The following is a 20,979-nucleotide window of genomic DNA, read 5'->3' as shown; positions in this document are numbered from 1 at the left end:
TAGTTGCTCTAGACTCTTATTTTCCTCCCCCCATTAAATGGAGGAGCTAGAGCCAGACAAGGTGGCACACACCAGTAACCCTAGCACAGAGGATACTGAGGGAAGGACAGTGAGCTAGCAGCTGGCCTGGAATATATAGTGATTTACAGGACAACTTAGGCTACATACTTAGATCCTGTCTCCAAACAAAAGCAAAACAGAGGCTTGTGCGATTGCTCAGCAGGTGAGAGCACTTACCACTAAAACTGACAATCAGAATTTGATCCCCAGAATCTGTCACATGGTAGAAGAGAATCAGCTCCTGCAAGTTGTCCTCTGGCCTCCACATGTGCACTGTGGCACACAGAGAGGCAAACACACAAAAACAGACAAGGGTTTGAGATGTACCTCAGTCACTAGAGTGGCTGCCTAGCATGCACGAAGCCCCCGGGGTTTCATCTCCGACACCACATGAAACCAGATGTTGTAGCACAGATTCGTGACCCTAGCACTCAGCAGGTGGAGGCAGGAGGATTAGAAATTCAAGGTCCTACCTTTAATTCCAGCACTCAAGAGGCAAGCGGATCTCTGAGAGTTCAAGGCCAGCCTGTTCTTCAGAGTAAGTTCCAGGACAAACATACACAGAGAAACCCTGTCTTGAAAAGCCAAAAAAAAGAAAGAAAGAAAAAAGAAAAGAAAAGAAAAAGGAAGGAAGGAAGGAAGAAAGAAAGAAAGAGAAAAAGAAATTCAAGGTCCTCAGCTACACAGTGAATTTGAGACCAGACCGGACTGCATGAAACCCTGTCTCAAAAACAACAGCAGCAGTAGCAATTTTAAAAGGCATGGAGGAAATCATGCCTTCTTCTTTGGTCCCGAGGACTGGATACCCTGTGTAAGGGCATCTAGCCTAATACTGGTAGACTATAAACATACCATACATGTTACAGTTTTTACCTTGTATGATTCCTGGTAGCCTGACTCTGACCCTACACCCTTCGTTATTAAGGGGCAAGCATATGGGACCCATTCTGCTTCTGGGTACTGGTGGCAAACGTGAACTGAACAAACAAAATGCCACATTTGAGAAAGCCTTAGCAGACAGGAGTGAGGAGGACGGAGTGAGTGGGGAATGGAAAGCCGGAGGAGTGGGGGTGTAAACTGAACATGAGAGAGGATTTCTGCCTGGCCTAGGGTGTCTCAGGATAGGGGTAGGAGGCCGAGATGCAGGAAGAGACGGCGATTTGCCTGGGTCAGCAGATTAATGGTCCTAATGAAGTTTCTGAGAGCATGGTGAGTTGGGGGGCCGGGAGCGTCCATGTGGAAACGCACATGACTGGGGATTGATCAGGCTGTAGATGAAACAGAGAGAGCTTCCCGGACAGCGGAGGTAGGAAATGCCAAAACCAATTATGCCCCAACCCCTCTGGCCTCCAGATCCCTCCTCCAGAGAGCTGGGAAGAGGCTGTGACCTCTCTCTGTGGGTGTGTGCACTCCCAGACACACACATAGACACACTGCTCACGTGCCTAGGTTATGCTCTGTGTGCACGGGGCAGACCCACTGATCAGAGGGATAGTTAGATGCTAGTGTTGGTTTGTGTGCAGTCTGCGTACACACACACACACACACACACACACACACACACACACACACACTTGTATCTATGTCATTTGACTCCTCATTGTTGTCCCCATAACCCACCTAAGTATTTTTTGTCTGGAATGTACATGAGTCACAAGACGGGGGTAGTCAGGGAACCATGATAGCAGAAGAAATTAAGAAGTGGGGAGAGGAAACCCTGTCTCAAAAAATAAAAAAGAAAAAGAAAAGAAAAAGAAGGAGGAGAGGAAGAAGAAGAAGAAGAAGAAGAAGAGGAAGAGGAAGAGGAAGAGGAAGAGGAAGGAGAAGGAGAAGGAGAAGGAGAAGGAGAAGAAGAAGAAGAAGAAGAAGAAGAAGGAGAAGAAGTGGGGAGTCTCTCCTCCACAAATCTACTCTACTTTGGGCTCAGCCCTAGGTTTTGTCATATCAAGTTTTTTAGGTGACTAGTTCTTCAAGTAGATAACTGAAAATTTATCAGCCTCTGGCTAATGGGAGTGCACCCCACTTTGGGGAAAGCCTCCCTTACGGAAATAATCAATTACGCATTGATTCCTTTGAACAGCCCAAGTTTGTTGAATGAATAAGTGTGGCAGGTCGGGCACCCTCTCCAGTTTAAAGAATTCCCAAAGGCTATCAAGGAACCAGATCAAAGGGTGAGCAAACATCCCATACAGGGCCTGGAGAAGCCCTGGGTTAAAAATCAACAGTGAGGAGGCGATTCAGCATACGATAAGGGCCCTTCAGACTCGTAACACTAGACTAACAGCAGCGGGGTCTTGAGGGTCTTTAGGGAAGAGGGAGTGAGATTGCAAATTGAAGGCACAGGAAGGCTTGAATTAGACTCCTGCATGGAGCAACATCCTTACAAGTGATGTGTATGTTGTCAGCATCAGAACCTCCGGACACAGGACAGCATTCCTATGCTGTGCCATATGTGAAGGGCTGTTATTATAGTTATTAGCAATCATGTCTTAGCATAAAATCACTTTTCCTTAAATATGTGAGAAAAAAATGACTATTCTTGGAGTGAGTTCTAGCCAGTCTATTTCCCTGGGAAATCATTTTCAGTTTTATAGTGTAAGAATGTAAACCAACAAGCAAGTCAGACAAGAACACGAGGCCCTATAGGCAGTTGACGGTAACATAAGGGTCCGCCACCATACTGCTAGGATCCACATGACATCCTTTTGTGGGATTAAACTCCAAAGGTACTGCACAGTCGGCGCCCCCCACGTTGGGGATCCTAGCTCACCCCCTTAAACTCCAATCTCACAGACTCAGTCACTGGGGCTCTTGACCCTATGATGGCTCTCTCTTCCCATGCCTCCCCGCAATGACTCCCCTGCACCCCACCGCACTGTCTATGAGGCAGACTGCTCCTCTTGGGGCCTGCAAGCTTTTGTCAGCGTTATGTGAGCCGCTAGTGACATGGGCCCTGAAACCCAACTCGACTAAACTCATAAAAGGGGTCACTGTCTCTTTAATTAAAGTTCCCTGTTTGGAGGTTAAAGACAAACCCGTTTGATGGTGCAGGTGTGTAGAGGTGGGGGCGGGGTGGGGGAAGAGTGGAAAGGGCTGGAGGAAAATGGAATTCTATCCTTGGAAGGGAGCAAGGAGGGGCCTCTGTAGGGGCAGACTGGCTGACCGACTGGAAGGTCTGATGGGGGAGCCGAGGGTCCCTGGTGTGGGGAGGACCACAAGGGAATAAATCAGGGAGCCTGGGGGCCCCAGGGCAGCTGACTCTGATGCTCCTCAAGCATGCGTGCAGTCCAGGCCCAGAGCCAAGCCTTCGCATACTGCATGCTGCGTGCCCTCAGCCACCCCGCCCAACATCATGCCTCGCTGACCACTCCCCTTGCCTACTCTGGGATTTTCCCCCTTTCCCATCCCAAAAGTTCTCCATTAAATGAGGGCCCAGGGCCTAATCCCATCTCCACACAGAAGCAACTTCATCACAGTTTAACATAAAAAGATCAGCTGGTATCGACCCGTAATTTGGACCCATGCCACGCTATTGGCAGGAAGACAGAATAAGTTAGGGTGGCCATGTTTCAAAAATTCTCTGTGTGCACTCAATCACAGCCCAGGGAAGGCGGGCGGGTGCGTAATAACCCAGCCGCGCTCTCCATTTCCCCTGTAGATCAATGCTAATACCAGGAGGCCCCAGAAGATGGATGGAACCGACAGGAACCTTGAAATCCCGACACGGGGGCTGGTGCCTCAACCGATAAAGAATTTCACTGCTGCTGGGGCAGGGACACGGAAACCCTTGGGGTTGTGGGGAGACAGTCTGGCGGGGGCAGAGAAGCCTCTCTCACTCACGGTTACCTCATGGCTCCCAACATGCACACTAACACTGGCTCCCACCTTGCCTTCTCAAGGAGGCTTTGGCTCTGACAGGGCGTTCACAAGGGCTGCCACAGGTAGGCAGGGCTGCCGCAGTGAGACACATTAACTCTCAGGCGTCCACACCTGTGGACACCAAGCTGGCAAACAGCCACACTGTACCGTCTTTCCCTTCTTCCTCCCATCTCTGCCTCCTTTGTGTTTCCTTCTGATGTTCTTCTTCAGGAAGTTGCTGGCTGATGGGAAGTCTGAGAACTTTGTAAGATATAAACCACTAAGGCCATGGTATCTAGACAGAAGCACACAGGCTGGGCTGACGGCAGGGTTCTAGGTCCACAGGACAGCTCAGCTGCAGACCTCGGGCCTCTGTTTTCACACGTATAAAATCAGACACTTGACTGGGCTATTTCTTCCCCGACCCCTCTCACCCTTTCTCTCCAGGTCAGCCTGACGCTCCCTAGCTAATCCAGGCTGGCCTCCAACTTCTGGTGATCCTCCTGCCTCAGCCTCCTGGGTACAGGGATTGTAGGCTCATAGGCATAAGTCAACACAGCCAAGTAGAACAGGAACATTTGGAGGACCACCTACCTTCCAGACTGGAATTTGTCTATCCAGATACAAACACTTGCGGCATCACACACCAATACAGGGAACCCCCAAAACTAGCATTCTCAGTTTTATTTGGTTTTACTTTTTTAAGATTTAACTGATAGACTAAAATATAAAATCTGTACATGTTATTATATATTAACATGCAGTATTAATGTTCAATGCATGCATGTGCCGTTAAAATGTTTAAATATGGTTTAAATGTATATTTATGTATTTCCTTAAATATTTATTATTTCTGTATGATGAAAAATTGTAAAAATTTTCTAGTTTTTTTTTTAAACTAGAGGGTATATAATTATTGTCGGTACAGTCTTTATCTCTTTAGGATGACCTGAACACACACATGCGGGGGGGGGGGTCTTTTCCACAAGAGTCTACATCAGGGATGCAAGCTCCCCATCTTTCCCAGAGCAAGATGCTAAGAGGTCTCAGAAACCCACCCCAACCCCCTCAACCCTCCTAGCAAGCCCCCATTTGGAGCAAAGAATCAGGAAAAAAAAAAGAGATACAGAGGGCTGACAAGAGTTGGGGGGGGGGAGAGAGAGAGAGAGAGAGAGAGAGAGGCCTAAGACTGAGGTTGGCTGCCTAGTGCTGACTGACTCCCTACCTGCTATCTGATTTCCTCCCAACCCTTGCGGGACAGGAGCCATTTGTATGGCCTGGCACTGACATCTTGTGGCCACCTCCAAGGATTGCAGGCATCTCAATAAGGTACTTTGTCCCCTACAGATGGGAATGTGGTTACAGCCTGGTCCGGACTGCAGAGCTCATGTCCGGAAGCCTTCCTCCATGCCCAACTGCCAGGAAACACACAAGGGACTGACAAGCACCTCCAGAAGGGTCAGGTGAAAGGACAGGAGGCTACGTTAGGACGAGGCTTCACTGGATGAAAAAAGAGCTGGAGAAGGTGGTGCTTGAGGGAACTTCAGTCTACGGTAGAAACAGAATCGTACTCTTCTATAGCCTCCACCTGAGGGGTAACTGACCCTGAGCCAGGAGCTAGGACTGAGGGAATAGATGTGGCTTTCCCTAGGTAACCCCACTAGAAACAGACTCTGCCCTGGCCTCATTCATGTCCAGACTTAACCTATTGCAGGGTGAGATGGGGGAAGGCATGGCTTCACCCTGGTAGAGCCTCTAACCCTAGGAGCAAAAAGACTCAGCTCCTTGCCAGTAGCTCATCTCTCTCCGAGGACAATGGAAGCCCCGAGCCATCATAGTCTTCCATCAAAAGCACCAGTCTGAAGTCTAGAAGAGGCTGGCTTCCATCACCAGCCTGGGGCAGAGGACTGGAGTAAGTGGGGTTCCCAGAGCCAGTCTCCTCCATTCTGCAGAGAGATACACAGAGAGATAGCCGGGAGAAGCAAGGGCCTAACTGGGGACTCCCAGGACCCATGCTTCCTCCTACTTTACAGAGCCTCCTGCCACTGCTGGAACCAGGTCTCAGGCACCTAAAAAGTGACAGGCCACATGCAGACAGATGCCACAAGTTCCCAGTGCCAGAACCCTGGGGGTGCTGGTGTGATGAGTTTGTTATAAATTAGAGACTCATTAAGAAAAGGTGTGAAGAGCTCCGTAGCAGCTTTCGGGGGCCATCTTTTCGATTTCTTGTTCAGTTTGTTTATTGCGATTGTTCCTGTCTCATAAGCTTATTGCAAAACCAATAAAAATGATCTATTCAGAGAGGGGAACTGTTCTTTTGACTAGTAAGCTGCCACTTAGTCGTAGACCCCACCCTTCCCCCTTTCCGATAGCTGCAGCCCTGGTTGACCAGCTGTCTCCTGCCGCGGGGTCAGCAGAGGGTGCCAGATTCCTGCTCACCAGAAACTGTGTCCACCTGCCATGCAGCCACCCTGGGCTGGCCTCGGGCCTCCAACCTGGCCCCATCACACCAATGATTATGTACCCCAGCCCTCCAGCCCAGCTCAGTTACAGGGGGATGGGTGGCCAGAACAGGGTCCAAGGACAATCACAGGAGCTTAGAATTGCAAGTGGAGTTTTGCTCTTTCTTCCCTGGGCCTCAGTGAGTCTGTGTCATCAGCATGAGCTTCTCTGCCCTGAAAACTAGTAGGACTAGCAGAAAGGCCTTCAGAGGTTCCCTACAATCAGAAGTCCCGGCTTTGACCTTGACAAAGCAGAAGTCATCAAAGTCAAGATGGTGGTAATAGACACAGAAACCTCCATCTAAGGAAACCGATTCCCTCCACTCCAGTTCAGGAAGGAGGTCTGTCGCACTCAGTGACTACAACAGCCCAAGACACCCTAGATTTCCCTGGATTGCCGGCGTTTATATTAGTTTACAGATTTTCAGATGATTACGGGGGAGGGGAACATAGCAGAGGAAAGGAGACTCGGAGAAAATCCAACAGACCTCTTGGTGGACCCACACAGAACTCCACAGCGTCACAGTGGGAGACTTGAAAACTTTTCCTTCCCATTCCTTTCTCTTCTCAAACGAGGGATCAAGGTCAGACCTGAAGTGACTTGGTCAAGGTCCCACGGTCAGTGAGAGAGTTAGGAGGACCCAAGATAACCAGGTTTTGCCTCTGCTCTCTTCTACACCCTGTTCACATCAAAGAGTATGTTGTCCTTCATCAAGTCCCTACAGCCAGGGCAACCCCAGACTGTCCTTCCCACTCACTAAGAGTGAGTGGGAAATCACTCTTAATCTGAAAGCAAGATTGGTCCTTCCCCAAGGCCAGCACACTGGCTAACCCCGGGGCCTGGAGGAGGGAATATGCCTTGGGAGAAACATTTGGAGTTTCTCTCCTGCCTCAAAGACACAGCAGAAGTTAACCATGCCTTTATCTATTTGAAAAAGGAAGACAAGGAGTGAAGAGGAGGGGACAGAAAACATTCTCAGGAAGTGGAGCATCTCAAGGACTTGGCTTATCTTCAGAGAGCCCCGAATAACATCAGCCCTTGAATTCTGTGGATTTGTTTACATTAACAAACACTTAAAATAGCCTTACTACGTGTCAGTACTGTTCTAAGCATATTACTTACTCTTTTGCTAATTTCATTTTATGTAAATTTAAGCTGGGCATGGTGGCACATGTCTGTAATATTGAATGTTGAAAGCAGAGGCAGGAGCAGCAGGAACTCAAGGCGTGTCTTGACTACAGAGCAAGTTCAGACCAACCGGGACGCATAAAACTCTCAAAATATTAATTTATTAAATAATCCTGTATCATTTGATTAAGGTATTGAATCTTCTTACTCTTCTGAAGGAGATACTGTTATTAGTCCCCCTGAGTCACAGAGTTTAAACTTGCCCCAGGCCTCACAAAGAGGAAGTGGCGGAGCAGGAATCCAAAGCCAGTCAGTCATTCTGGCTCTTAGCTGCCCTGCTAGTACAAAGGCAGAGAGAATTTCCCTCACCCTGCCTCTGAAGGGTCAATATTTTAGTCTATGAAGGAAACTGACAATAGACAGATTAACAGAAGAGAGATCCAAATGCATTGCTTGTTCGTACACAAGAACCACATAAAATATAAGGCTCAAAACGGGGCCAGTATTGGGTTGGAGAGATGGACGACTTCAAATATGCAGAACCCACATAAGAAGTCACACATAGCACATCTGTAACCACAGCCCTTTGTCGGTATGTGTTGGGGAGAGAGACGGGAAGATCGCTGAGGCTTTCTTCTTGCTTTTTTAAAAATTTTTTTTAGATTTATTTTTATGTGAATGAGTGTTTTGCCTGCATGTATATATGTGTACATGTTAGTGCCCGTGGAGGCAAGATGAGGGCTTTGGATGAGGATGTCAAATCCAGGCACTGGATCCCCTGAAATTGAACTCTGTGGGTTCATGGTGGGTCCTGGAAATTGAACCCAGGTCCTCTACTAGAGCAGAGGCATCTCTCTCCGGACCCTCACTGGAGCCTTGTGGCCACCAACCTACTTGCAGAGTCTCAAGAAGAGACCTTGTCTCAAGGGTCTAAGGTAGAGAGCACCAGAGCAGAACACCAGACATCTTCCTCTGTCCTCCCCCAAGACACACATACACACACCCATGTGCACACCCACACACACTGAGTTCCAGGTGACCAGATGATTTTTGAGACCTGGTTTTGCCATGGAGCCAGGGTTGGCCTGGGACTTTCTATGTAGCCTAAGTTAGCTTTTAACCACTCAGTCCTCCTGTCTCCGCCTCCCTGCTGCTCAGATTACAGAAGTATGTCACGGTGCCTTTGTGAATGGTTTAGACCATGAGTGAAAGAATTGAGACTTGGGGCTTCTGGTGGATGCTGGGGTGAGCTGCACAAGGGTGGGAGAGATGAGAGCTGACAGCTATTAATGCTATTATGAGAGGAAAATCTCTCAGGTGACAGCCCTCTGGAAAATGTGTGACATCCTGGAGCGTGAACTCCACCTCTCCGACAGACAGCCAGATAAGACAGATAAGAGCTTATTTGCTTTACTAAGGGCTAATGTAGGTTTCCTCTCTGGATGGAAACTGCCCCAGGAAAAGACTGAAGTTCAGAGCCAGTCTTCTGTCCTGCTGAGCCTCCGGAGAGCAGGACAGCCAGCGGGAACTTATCTACACAGCAGGCTTTGGAGGGGCACATTCCCAGCGCCTGGGAATCTTTTTACAGACAGTACAAAGACTGGGTGCTCCCTGTGCTGGGGAGGAAGGAAGACGCTGAACATTCCAAAGAGATAGACCGTCCTTGGAGTCAGCACTTGTTTACCACAGTCTGGGTTGCCTCTGCCCTTGGTTTCTTTGAAGACCAGTGTTTCCCCACTTGAGATAGGCAGCATGGACCCCAGATCCTTCCATACTATTCCTATTTGGGGGAGGCTTTCTGCTGGGTTCTGGAAGCCAGGGTGAGGGTGTGGTGCCAAGAACCCAGGGCCTCCTCGCTCCCTCCTACACAGCAGCCTGCACTGACATCTCTGAGAGGGCCTTTGATTAAAGAGACAAGTGACTTTGCCCATTCTATTGATCAGAATAAATTACTAGGAACTAATTTATGGGCCTCCCCACTGCCGATGACATGGTGGATTGTGCGCTATTGGTCAGTAAATTGGATTGTCAGGCTAGATTATTGGTTCGTATACAGTTATCTCTCATAGCAATATCAGGCAGACCAGGTAGAGGGGTGAAATCCTTTCTCTGCTGCCAGATGCCAGGATGTCAGGCAGGAGGCCTTCTCCTTGGCTGCTGGGGAGGGGCGGGGAGGGAAGAGGAGGAGAGGGGAGGAGAGTTGAGCGAGGCCTCTGTGCAGGATGCTTATTAATTAGTGCAGCATCACAGCATTAAAAGAACATTAGTGCGGAATCGGCTGCAGAGTGATGGGGAAATGACATTGTGGGCCTCCTCCTGATTCTCCAGCTATGGCTCTGCTGGGTAGAGGCAGGGAGGGGGTTGATGAGCAGACAGGGGGATGGGAAAGATAAAGGGTGAGGGGCAAAAAGGGCCATGGGGAGGGGAAGGGAGAGGAAAGGCCATATTTGCTGGGAGTTGCAAGCCGAGCGGATCTGCTAAGTGCCAGCGTCGCTGAGCCACGCTGGGGAAATGGAGCTGCCGTTCTGCTCAGTACATCACAGCCAACGATGAAAAGTTCTAGAGCTGGGATTTCTCAGGCAATTTGGCCAGTGATGCATGGGGCAGTAGATCCTCGTGCACTCTTCCGTGCTTCTGCCAAGCCAGCAATAACAAAAACTTATTTTTTGCCAGGGAAACGGATATGAGTCAGGCAGCCCATCAGGAGTAAGGGGGGCTTTACCACGCCACTGCGATTTGTACCGCTCCACTGTTTCCCCGAGCTCTAAAGACCTGCCAGGAGGTGACAAAGGCGAGACAATTTCGAGTTCACAGTCCTGTGTCCTCGAAGCATAACAGCGTGCCATAGATGGGGACTTGCTGGGCCTGTGGGTTGCAAAGTCAGCGGTCTTTCCTTCAAGCCCCCTGAGTGGGGGGGTGGGGATTTGAGATGAGGGGATGAATGGAGAGTTGGGGTGCAGCTACAGATTCCTGGAAAAGGTTCGCCCCCAGTTCCAACCTCACAGAAGCATAGTGGGAAAGAGCCCAGAGTACAGGAAGGGACCGGAAGAGGATGGCAAGTAGGAAGGAGTATGGAAAATCAGTCTAGCCATGATTGATGGAAAGCATCCCTACTTCCAGTTAAGACCATCTGTGTCCTCTTGTCAAGAACTGCCAGGCCTTTCCTGCCCACCCAGACCCTGAACCATCCTGTCCCTGAAGGTCTGTATTGGGAACCCCTTTTAGTCTTGTTTTCTCTCTGACTGTTGAGGCATGAGTCCTGAGGAGGTCTGCACCTCCTCTGAGGCATGATGGGGAACACAGGCAACCTGTTCTCTGAGCCTCAGGCCTCAGGGCAAACGGTCAAGTGGAGCCTTCAGTCCTGACTTTACCTATCACTCTCCTCACACTGCCAGTGACCCAGCAAGTAAACCCCCGTGGGGCAGGGACCCAGGCTTCCAACTTGCTTGAGCTGCCCCTGAGAACTGCCCCAGGAGGTCTCATTAGTATCTACAAAGACATCGAGATCATTCCTCCTCTTGGTGCCGATTTGAGTTTTCTGAGAAGAGACTCACACCATGAGCTAAAAATATTCTACACATTCCAAAAAGGTAGCGCCTTCAAAGCTAAAAAGCCCCAGCTAAGCCTCCAGGTGTATTTGAGGCCTACCCCCTGGTCACTCTGATCTTTAAAAGTTAAACTACAGGTCTGGATGGCACACTGGGTAACCACGCTTGCTGCCAAGCCTGATGACCTGAGTTTGTTCCCCAGGACCCACACAGTAGAAGAGGGCCAACTCCCACAAGTTGTCCTCTGACTTCTGCATGTGCACTGTGTGCCTCCCCCTACATCTATACAAACACACACACACACACACACACACACACACACACACACAAAACAAATAAGTAGATGCAACTTTTTTTAAGTTAAACTATGGCCCTTGGCTATTTCAGTATGAGTTGCCATCCTGACTGGCCTCCTAGTCTACCCTCTAGTGACAAACTTGAAGCCAAAGAGGAAAGAAAGACCTTCAATATCAGAAGATGCAGGACTGAGACAGTGCCACTTCCTCTTGTCTGGCTCTACTATGCCCTGGTTTTCATTACAGCGACTATGTGGAAATGAGTCCACCAGACCTCAGAGCATCCGGGCCTCCAAGATGGAAGAGTTTGCAAAGCTTGGAGCAAGAAAAGTAGGCCCACCGGCTGCTCTATAAATTAGAGACTCATTAAGAAGAGGCAGGAAGGGCTTTGGGGGCCTGAGCCTTTCGATTTCTTGTTGGGATAGTTTATTGCTATTGTTTCTATTTCATACGTTTATTGCAAAACCAATAAAAATTATCTATTAAGAGCAGGAAACTCATCTTTTGACTTCTTGGTGGAGGTTTCTACAGAATAAACTTTAACTGGTCCAGCATAGCTTACAAGAGAGGAACAAGCCCTGTGGAGTTACCTCCAGAGGCCAGCTAAGCACGGAGTAGGAGTGTCCAGACCCGGGGGGACAGACTGGGGAGGTCACACAATTGAGACTCTCCTACAAGCCCTTGTCCACTGGCTGCATAGAACATCTGCTGCCAGCAACTCTGGAGCATCACAGAGGCCTGGGAGGAAGGCCTCAGCGGGAGGAAGGAGATAGCCAAAGGCTTGATTTATGGAACTATTTTTGAAAGGAAATTTTGTAAGGATGTTTCTGAACCAGATAAATAAAATGTCCAAGATTCCAAAAGGAAGGTTTTGTCCAGGCGAAAGAGCTAGGAGTCGCCATTTGTTGCACCCTACTGTGGTGTGCTAGGCTCTACACTGCCACCCCTTTCGTTGGCTTTAGTTTTGCCCCTTTATTAAAATTTCTATTTATTATTGGTGTGGGTGTATTGCACATGTGCGTACGGAGGCCACGGACAACTCCGTGTGGCTGCTTTTCTCCACCTTTGTGTGGGATCCAGATATTAAACCTAGACCACCAGGTTTGCAAAGTACTGTTACTTGCTGGGCCATCTCACTGGCCCCTGTACAATCCCCCCTTTTAAGAAAAAAAAAAACAAAACGTGTGTTATCTTGGGCTAGGGATGTAGCTCAGTTGGTAGAGAGCTTGTCTAATATGCAGAGGGCCTGGGTTTGATCCCCAGCACCACATAAAACATGGTGGCTGGAATCCCAACATTTGGGAGGTAAAAACAGGAGGATCAGAAGTTGAAGCTCATTCTTGGCTCTATAGGAAATTTGTGGATAGCCTGGGATATATGAGACCTTGTCTTCAAAATAAAACAATTTTTAAATGTGCAATTGTCTCCATTTTATTAAAAGGGACACTGAAGGTGGGCAATGTCAGCGATGTGACTGGGGACCAAGGACAGCACAGTCCCCAGCCTGAGAGCACCAGTCCTAGAAGTTAGCACTTCCCTTCTGAAGAATGAAGAGGAAGTAGGTATTCTCCTTGGGGGCCTCCAGGATGCCCTGGAGAGGATTCACAGCCAATTGAGGGAAAACCCACCCAACCATGACTCAAGTTGGAACTTGCCTCCAGAGTTACCCACATCCCTAAATCTAGTGCAAAGAACCACAGCGATCTTTAATAACTGCTCTATCAGGTCACAGGGTGAAGACTAATGAGCTTAGAGGAGGAGGCTGTGAAAAACACTCTAGGAAATAAATTTGAGTGATTAAATTTCAAGGCAGTTCATGGAACAGCAACCGGGGCCTAAACTAAGCCATCAAGTTACTAAGAGAATCAAGATTTTGCTTTTACCACAGCTGCCCAGGAACCAAGCTTGAGACTGAAAATTATCCGCGGGACAGGAGAAAGGTCCTCCCACCAAGCTTCAGAGTGGACAGACACCCTCTAGACCTTCCTTCCAAAGGTCAGCTAGCATAAAGTCATTACTGCCATTCCACGGTTATCATGTCATTTTTTTTAACACAAAAAGCAAAATAAAGTAAAAATTCTTGCCCACCCATGTAAGAGAGGTAGAAGTGGGGGAAGGGTTCTCCAAGTGGGCACAAGCCAGAACCACTCACAAATTTCTGAGACTCTCAGGTTACTAAAATAACAGAAGAGGCCCAAATTCCTCCCCTCTTCTATTTCAACTGAAAGTCATGTACCCGGACTGGATCTAAGCCCCTGACAGCCACGGTCTAGTGACTTGGGATGTAATCGACCACCCATCTCAGCCCAGTCACACCCCAGGTGCTGTGAAGCTTTGCAGGTAAACATGAGCAGGCCTCAGGATGCTGTCCTCAGCTGCTGCTTACAGCCATGGGGCTCTGCTTTAACCTGTTTATCGCTTTATGAATAAACTCATGTGGGGAGAGCTGGAGCCCCAGCAGCTCCTGTCATGGAGAGCCCAGTAGCCTCTGCCATGAAAGGGCACAGAAGCCTCTGCCACGGAAGGGCACAGAAGCCTCTGCCATGGAAGGGCCCAGCAGCCTCCAAATGGAAGGGTCCAGGCAGAAAGACTTTAGCAACTGCAGCTGCTTCCATCTCTCTCTCTCTCTCCCCCAATTTCTTCCTCTCTTGAGAGTTCACCTCTCCCTGCCCTGGCTCCACCAGCTGTTTCATGCAAATCCAGCTGAGACAGCTGCTAACCTCATCCTGCTAAATTTTCAGGGGCCCTGGAGCCCCCTTGGCTGTCTTGGCCCAAAGCTGGACAAATTTCTGGTGTCCAGACAAGGTTGAGATTGTTCAGAAAGTACTTCAATAGGAAACTGGGGAAAAGCCAAAAACCTAAATTGCAAAAGCAGAGAATCAGACAATGTACAGAACACTGATTATCCTCCGGAAAAATTCTTATCCGAGCCCAGAACATTTGTTGCAAGGAAAAGGATTTGGTGGTGCAGGCCTGATACCCCAGTTACTCGGAAGGTGAGGGGAGGATCACAAATGAAAGGCCTGTCTGGGCTGGGAATGAGTTCAAGGACAGCCTGGGAAACTTAAACTTTTTCTCGAAATAAAAAGTTAAAAAACCAAAAGGGCTGGAGTTATAATTTAGTGGTAAAGCTATTGCCTGGTATGTGCAAACCTCTAGGTTCAACCTCTACCCCTGCCCTACCCCAAAAAGGGAGGGAGGAAAGGTAGAAGGAGGGAAGAAGAAAAGGCAAGGTAGGAAGGAAGAAAAAGGACAGAGCTGTCGGAGTGACAACAAAGGCCCATTGAGGGAAAACTGATCAAGAAACTTAAAACCAGCCAGGCAATGGTAGCACACACCTCTAAATCCCAGCACTTGGGAGGCAAAGGCAGGTGGATCTCAGTGAGTTCAAGGCCAGTTTGTTCTACAGAGTTCCAGGACACTGCCTGCCCTTCAGGAAGGCAGGTTTACCATAAGCCATGCTAAAGAGAAAGGTGGAATAATTACTCCTTTAATGAAATCATGTACGTTTCCTTCCCAGAATTCCTGATCCCATCCACAGCAGCTTACATGGCCACAACCATGAGACTTTGTTAGCTTCCCCGCTTTCCTACATTACTCAGAAAAAGGCACATTTTCTTTTTCCTTTTATCTATGTTCTAAGCATGCTGTCCCCAAGACTCTGGACTTCTTTACTATTTCCCTACAGCCTCCTCCCTGCCATATGGCTGGCTGACCCCAGCTGGCCTCTGTGCTTGCTGTCTTAACCAGCATGGCCTGTGCTCTCCCATGTCTCTCCTCCATTCTCCTCTTCCTGGAAGCTACTGAGATTACAGCTTGCCTGCCCTGGCCTTTTTTTTTTTAATGCAGTTAAAATTGTCTTCAGGAGTCTGTTCTAAATTATTTTATTAATGAGACTCAGAACGTTAAGAGGGAGACTCTGATTTCTCTGGTCTCACCTGGTACCAGAAGAGACCCCTACAATTTCCAGTAACGATCTCTTTGGATACTCAGACTTCTCACTTTCGGTTCTTTAGGATTTGGCTACAGAAAACTCTCTCACTCTAGCTTCAAACAGAGACCAACTCCACTATCAAGCTTCACTGTGCTCTCCCTGGCCTTCAGAACCCACCACCCAGGCTCCTTTAAGGCTCTGGGATTTACTACATGTCTGCTGTGCACCCTGGATGGGGGTACTCATCAGACCTCTGGATAAAGAAGGACTTATTTGTCCCAGATTTCTACAGCAATTGTTCTCAACCTGTGGGTCATGACGCCCTTGGAGCTGAGCAGCCATTTCACTGGGGTCTCCTAAAACCATCTGCACAAAAGGTCTTTTTGTTTTGTTTTTGGTTTTTGGTTTTTTGAGACAGGGTTTCTCTGTAGCTTTGGAGCCTGCCCTGGAACTAGCTCTTGTAGACCAAGCTGGCCTCGAACTCACAGAGATCCGCCTGCCTCTGCCTCCCGAGTGCTGGGATTAAAGGTGTGCACTACCACCGCCCAGCCATAAAAGATATTATTAACATTACGATTCAAAACAATAGTAAAACTACAGTTATGAAGTAGCAACAAAAATAATTCTATGGTTGGGGGTCACCACTACTTGAGGAGCTGTCTTAAAGAGTCACAATGTTAGGAAGGTTGAGAACACTGCTCTGCAGAGTTCAGTGGTCCTAATCCAACCACACTTTCCCCAGAATCCTTCTTCTTAGAGCCCCAGGCTTTGGCAGTACCTTTTAAATGCCAGTCTGTACCACTCAGATGCCTACTGAACCAGAGCGAGCTCCCTATGTTCCATCAGTCTACTGGACACAAATATTTACCCAATGCCAAAAAGAATCCAAAAGCCCTTCTCTCAAAGACACTCCTGAAGACCAAGGCCTGCTGGGTGAGCCTTATAACTTCATGTGTAGATGGAGGCTCAGTCAAGTTCTACTTCCACATGGACCCTTATTCCTAGGAAAACCCTGTTTGGCTGACTCACCAGCACTTCGGTATCCCTTAGCCAAGTTTCTCCTCCAACCCATACCTGCACATTCCCAGACAACTGGGACCTATTAAGCCAGCTTTGTATTCAATCCTGGTTCTCTTACATCTTAGCCGAATAGCCTCTGTTTAAGTCATTTTGAGGAAATGAGAGTTAAACAGATCTTCAGTAAACAGACAGGGAGAGGAGCCACAGACAGATAATAAAGATGGTTAACTTCTGGCTTCTTCTTCACCCTCCTGACCTGTGACAAAAGCCTGGCAGGCTTTTTCTTCCAGGCCCCCTTGCTGGTAGACTGGTCTAACAAGTTCAAGGCCAGACCAGAATATGTTTAGCCAAAAGTGGTGGGCCTGTCAGGCTCCCTTTGTTTGAACTGACCAACCCCAAGGTAGATCCTTTAAAGTCCCCAGTCCTCTGAGGAGAGACCAGATTTCAAGGTCCCTGTCCTCCCACCCCCACATATCGTGTCATCCCCACCCCCTGCTTTTCTGGATCTTTATGTGTGTGCTTTGCTCTGTGTGCGTGTGCGTGTGCGTGTGTGTAATGTATGTGTGCTGTCCATGTATGCATGCGATGTGTGTGTGCTGTGTATGATGTGTGTGTGCAATGTGTATGTGCTGTGTGTGTGTGGTGTGCGTGTGTGCTGTGTGTGTGGTGTGCGTGTGTGTGGTGTGTGTGTGCTGTGCATGTATGTATGGTGTGTGTGTGTGGTGTGTGTGTATGGTGTGCGTGTGTGTGTGGTGTGTGTGTGTGGTGTGTGTGTGCTGTGCATGTATGTATTGTGTGCGTGTGTGCTGTGTGTGTGGTGTGTGTGCAGTGTGGTGTGTGTGTGCTATGCATGTGTGTGTGTGCTGTGTGTGTGTGCTGTGCGTGTGTGTGCTGTGCGTGTGGTGTGTGTGTGTGTGCTGTGCGTGTGTGTGCAGTGTGTGTGTGTCCTCACTCCTAACCAAAGCTTTTCTTCACAGACCGATCCTGTCTGTTGTGCCTGAGACTGTCCCTGCTGCCACCTGCCGCACTCCGGAGCTTCTCTGCCTTCTACTTCTTCAATTGGAGGAGAAAATGAACCCTATCAAGACCCCTACATGGTGACAATTTAAACCTAAACTGCTTGAAAGATTTTTTTTCAGTTATTTTGAGTGTGGAGGTGAGAGGAGTTCACAGGCGTCACTGCTCTCCATCCCCCATGTGACCAAACTTGGGTTGTCAGGGTTGCTGGCTCCTTTACCCTGAGCCATTCTGATGGCCCTCAACTAATATTTTAATAAAATGGTCTTAAGCATTTTTGTTTTTCTCATACTTAACGTGGGAAATCAAATGTCATCTTGTAAATCACTCTGTATTTTGCCTGAAACATAGTGGGAAGGTTTTAAAAAAAAGGGGGGGGTAGCTATAAATACATAAATCTTTCTTACAAATTGGGGTCCACACCAATTCACTTACATCCTGTTCCCTGAAAACTATGCACCTACCCTCAGAGCAAAGGCAATATCCTTATAGAATCATCTTAGATCCATATGATCCATTATAGATTATATAGGTTCATTAAAGATTAGTAAATTCAGCCTTTCAAACAGTAATACTCTCTACCACTGGGACCAGGGACTGTCTCCAGTTGCACGTAAGATGTTCTCTGAGCCCTTAAGGTTGACGGTGTCAGAACTTAAACCAGAGAAAATTGTCTAAGCTCATGTCAAGGCTGATGAAAAATTTTCTTCTCTTCAGGGAAGGGTCTTGAGAGTTCACAGGGGGACATGTCCCGGCCATGGTCCAGAGAAACTTCCCAGATGGCCTGCCCGTCATTCATATGGCATACTGGGTCACCTCTATAAGGAATACCCTGCCTTTGCTGCCTGTTTTCCCATTTCGAATTGATCTACACTGGGCACCTAGTTCACACACAGTAAGGTTTAGGATCTACTCACTTTGCTGGTGGGTGGGCGGCTTGAGGATTCAGTGGGTCACTGGAAATCTGTACGTCTTTCTCATACTGAGAAGAAACACTGGTGGCCTAGCAACCAGGGACTCTGCCTAGCAACAAGGGCAAGAGGCAGCGCCTGCTGGGATTGTTTGGAATGGCTGACGAAGACTTTTCTGGATTTTGTCAAGCCGAGGTCTCAAGCCAAGAGGAGAAGGGCGATCCCTAGGGATCAAAAAGACGTGGGGGAGGTAGGGCAAACACAGTCAGCGCACTAGAGACTTTACAGACCCAAACCAGGAAAAGCCTCGAGCCTTTCCCACAGTGTGCTTCACAAAGAGGTGGCCGTCCCACTGCCACCAGGAGGAAGCTGACACCCCAGAGTGGACACATATGAAGAGTCTCCACCTCTTCTGTGCTCTGCTTTGCAAGGGCACATGCAAAAGGATCCATGTTCATGTGTGCTGCGGACATGGAATTGTTCGACTCGGAAAACCACGAATCTTTGGAAAGGATAGAGACCTACATTCCTTGTAAGGAGCCCACAGGCCCCGACGCGACTTTCCACACGGTCTGACATTAACGACTCAAGACTGCTCTGGCTTCAATCATTTGCCCGCTCCTCTCCTTTCTCCCCATCACAGGACTAGGGCCTGGACGCGTCCCCTGTGAACTCTCAAGACCCTTCCCTGAAGAGAAGAAAAACTGTCATCAGCCTTTGACCTGATTAATAATTAAAACCGCTGAGTTTGAACTGCCCCTACCGGCGAGGTGCTCCAAAACCCCAGAAAACTTTAACAAATAGCCAGCCTGCTGGGGGGGGAGAGGAAGCTCTTTTCACTAGACAAACTGACAATTAGCTGCTATTCACAATCCCCCTCCAGTCTTAGCATATTGGTTCTCCTTTGAAAGTGGCTCGGCATGGGGTAGAATTTTTGGCCTTGAGTTGGGAACTACTGTGCATAAAATCAAAGAATGGAAGCCAGCAGTGGAGAGAATAGAGGCTATTTGGGGATTAGTGATTTCAGGAGTTAGCCTTCTAATAACTTTGCAGAGTGGTGGGTTAGGAATGTCCTCCAGGAGCATCAGGCAGTCAGCTCGGTGGGACATGTCCTCACAATGAACTGGGAAGCGTGAGTCACTCACAACCCCAGAAATCAGAAATACAAAATGGCAGGAAATAGCTGCAACTCAGCGGCAGCACATGGCAAGCCGCAGTTTAGAACTGCCACAGGCAACATCTCACGCTTGCAGTCTTGGGGTTACATGTGAGACCCCAAGTTGGGCTCCAAGTCTTCTCCCCAAAGAGCCACAAATATAGACCACCCGCCCCCCATTAGGGAGCACACTGATGGAGAACAAAGGAGAGTGGATGAGATGGGAGAAGGGAGAAGGAGGGAGCAGGCATCCAAACTGCTCATTTTCCCCTAGGAAGCATAAGGCCCAGCCACTACGGTGGGTGAGCAAAGCAAATTGGTAATGGGTGATCCAGATTGCATCTCAGAGTCTTGCCTGCTTTCCAGGCACTTACTGAACTTTTATAACTCTTTTGGGGGTAAGGCAGAAAAACCCCGCGGTTTCTTATTGACCAGTTGGGGAGAGGGAGTCAAAGCTGGCTAGCCCACGTCTGTTGCTTCTCTACGAGCCGTACTGTAGTTCACCCAGAGATGTTTTCTCATAAATCTATAAAAGGAGGAGAGGCTAGAAAATCATTGCTCATCATTGCTGCAGTAGCTTCAAGACTGCAGAAGCCCAGGCTGGAAAACACTAGAAAGTCATTTTCCCAGAGAGAGAAAGCAGAAGGCAGAGGCCCACCCAGACCACTCATCCTCAACACCCAGGCGGGGCAAAAAACAACCTTATGTGGCAGTAAATTTCCTTCTTATTCTTATTCATCTTGATTGAAACACTGCTTAGAACAGTAAAGCAAATGCTCTCAAGCACATGACTCAATAAATAGGTATGTGAATTCATATAACCCTGGCCAGGACAAAGATGAAGCACAAGCTGTCCCAGAAGGGGCCCTTGTCCCCTCACAGTCAACAAGCATTCACCTCCCCAGAGGAGGCGTTATTCTCTCTATATAAATAGGCCTGACTTTGAACTTGTATAAGGACAATTACTAAATACTGGCATCTACCTTCCTGTGCTCAGCCTGTCTGTGAGATTCATTTATGTTGTTGCAGGTATCAGAAGTTCACTCCTTTTCATGGTTGTGTGGTATCCCACTGTATAAGAAACAGACTACTATTTACCCCATGCTTCTGTTGGAACAGTAGTATGCCTTCCTTTTTGTTTATTGCATAAAGCTGCTATGAGTGTTCTTGTACTATCTTGAGGTGGGTGTCAGCACTCATTTCTACTGAATATATACATATTTAAGAGTGAAATTGCAAGGCCACTTAAGATAAATGGAATAGTTTGACCTTCAAGAGAAAGGGGGCTATGTCTGTCTATTGTTTTATCCTGTGAGATTGTCACAAAGTAGGTACTCAGCAAATATCTTTGGCAATAATAAAAGAATACTGATAGAAAAATCAATTTTATTAGAATTAATGCCACACATTTGATGTGATTTTAATTGGATAACAAGAAGGTTTTTATTTGGAGGGGAAAATGAACTGAATGATTTCAAAGTTACATAGCAGAATAAATACTTGAGAGAGGCAAATAAAAATGTGAAGAAGGAGAAATAAAGAGTGAGAC

At 48.0% G+C, this 20,979-nt stretch overlaps 1 long non-coding RNA gene across 1 annotated transcript in view; it reads right to left on the bottom strand.

Moving 5' to 3' along the window:
* Window positions 1-18,357, bottom strand: part of LOC125403633 (uncharacterized) — an 84,021-nt gene extending 65,664 nt beyond the window's left edge. The window contains exon 1 of the long non-coding RNA XR_015003318.2: window positions 18,281-18,357. This is a non-coding gene — a long non-coding RNA (uncharacterized LOC125403633). The remainder of the gene's footprint in view (window positions 1-18,280) is intronic.
* Between the last annotated feature and the right edge of the window lie 2,622 nt (window positions 18,358-20,979).

Source organism: Myodes glareolus, chromosome 7 (assembly GCF_982192425.1).
Source record: "Myodes glareolus chromosome 7, mMyoGla1.1, whole genome shotgun sequence".
In the NCBI taxonomy this organism is placed as follows: Eukaryota; Metazoa; Chordata; class Mammalia; order Rodentia; family Cricetidae; genus Myodes; species Myodes glareolus.
Note: the sequence above shows the minus strand (reverse complement) of the source record. Positions and strands in the feature narration are given on the sequence as shown.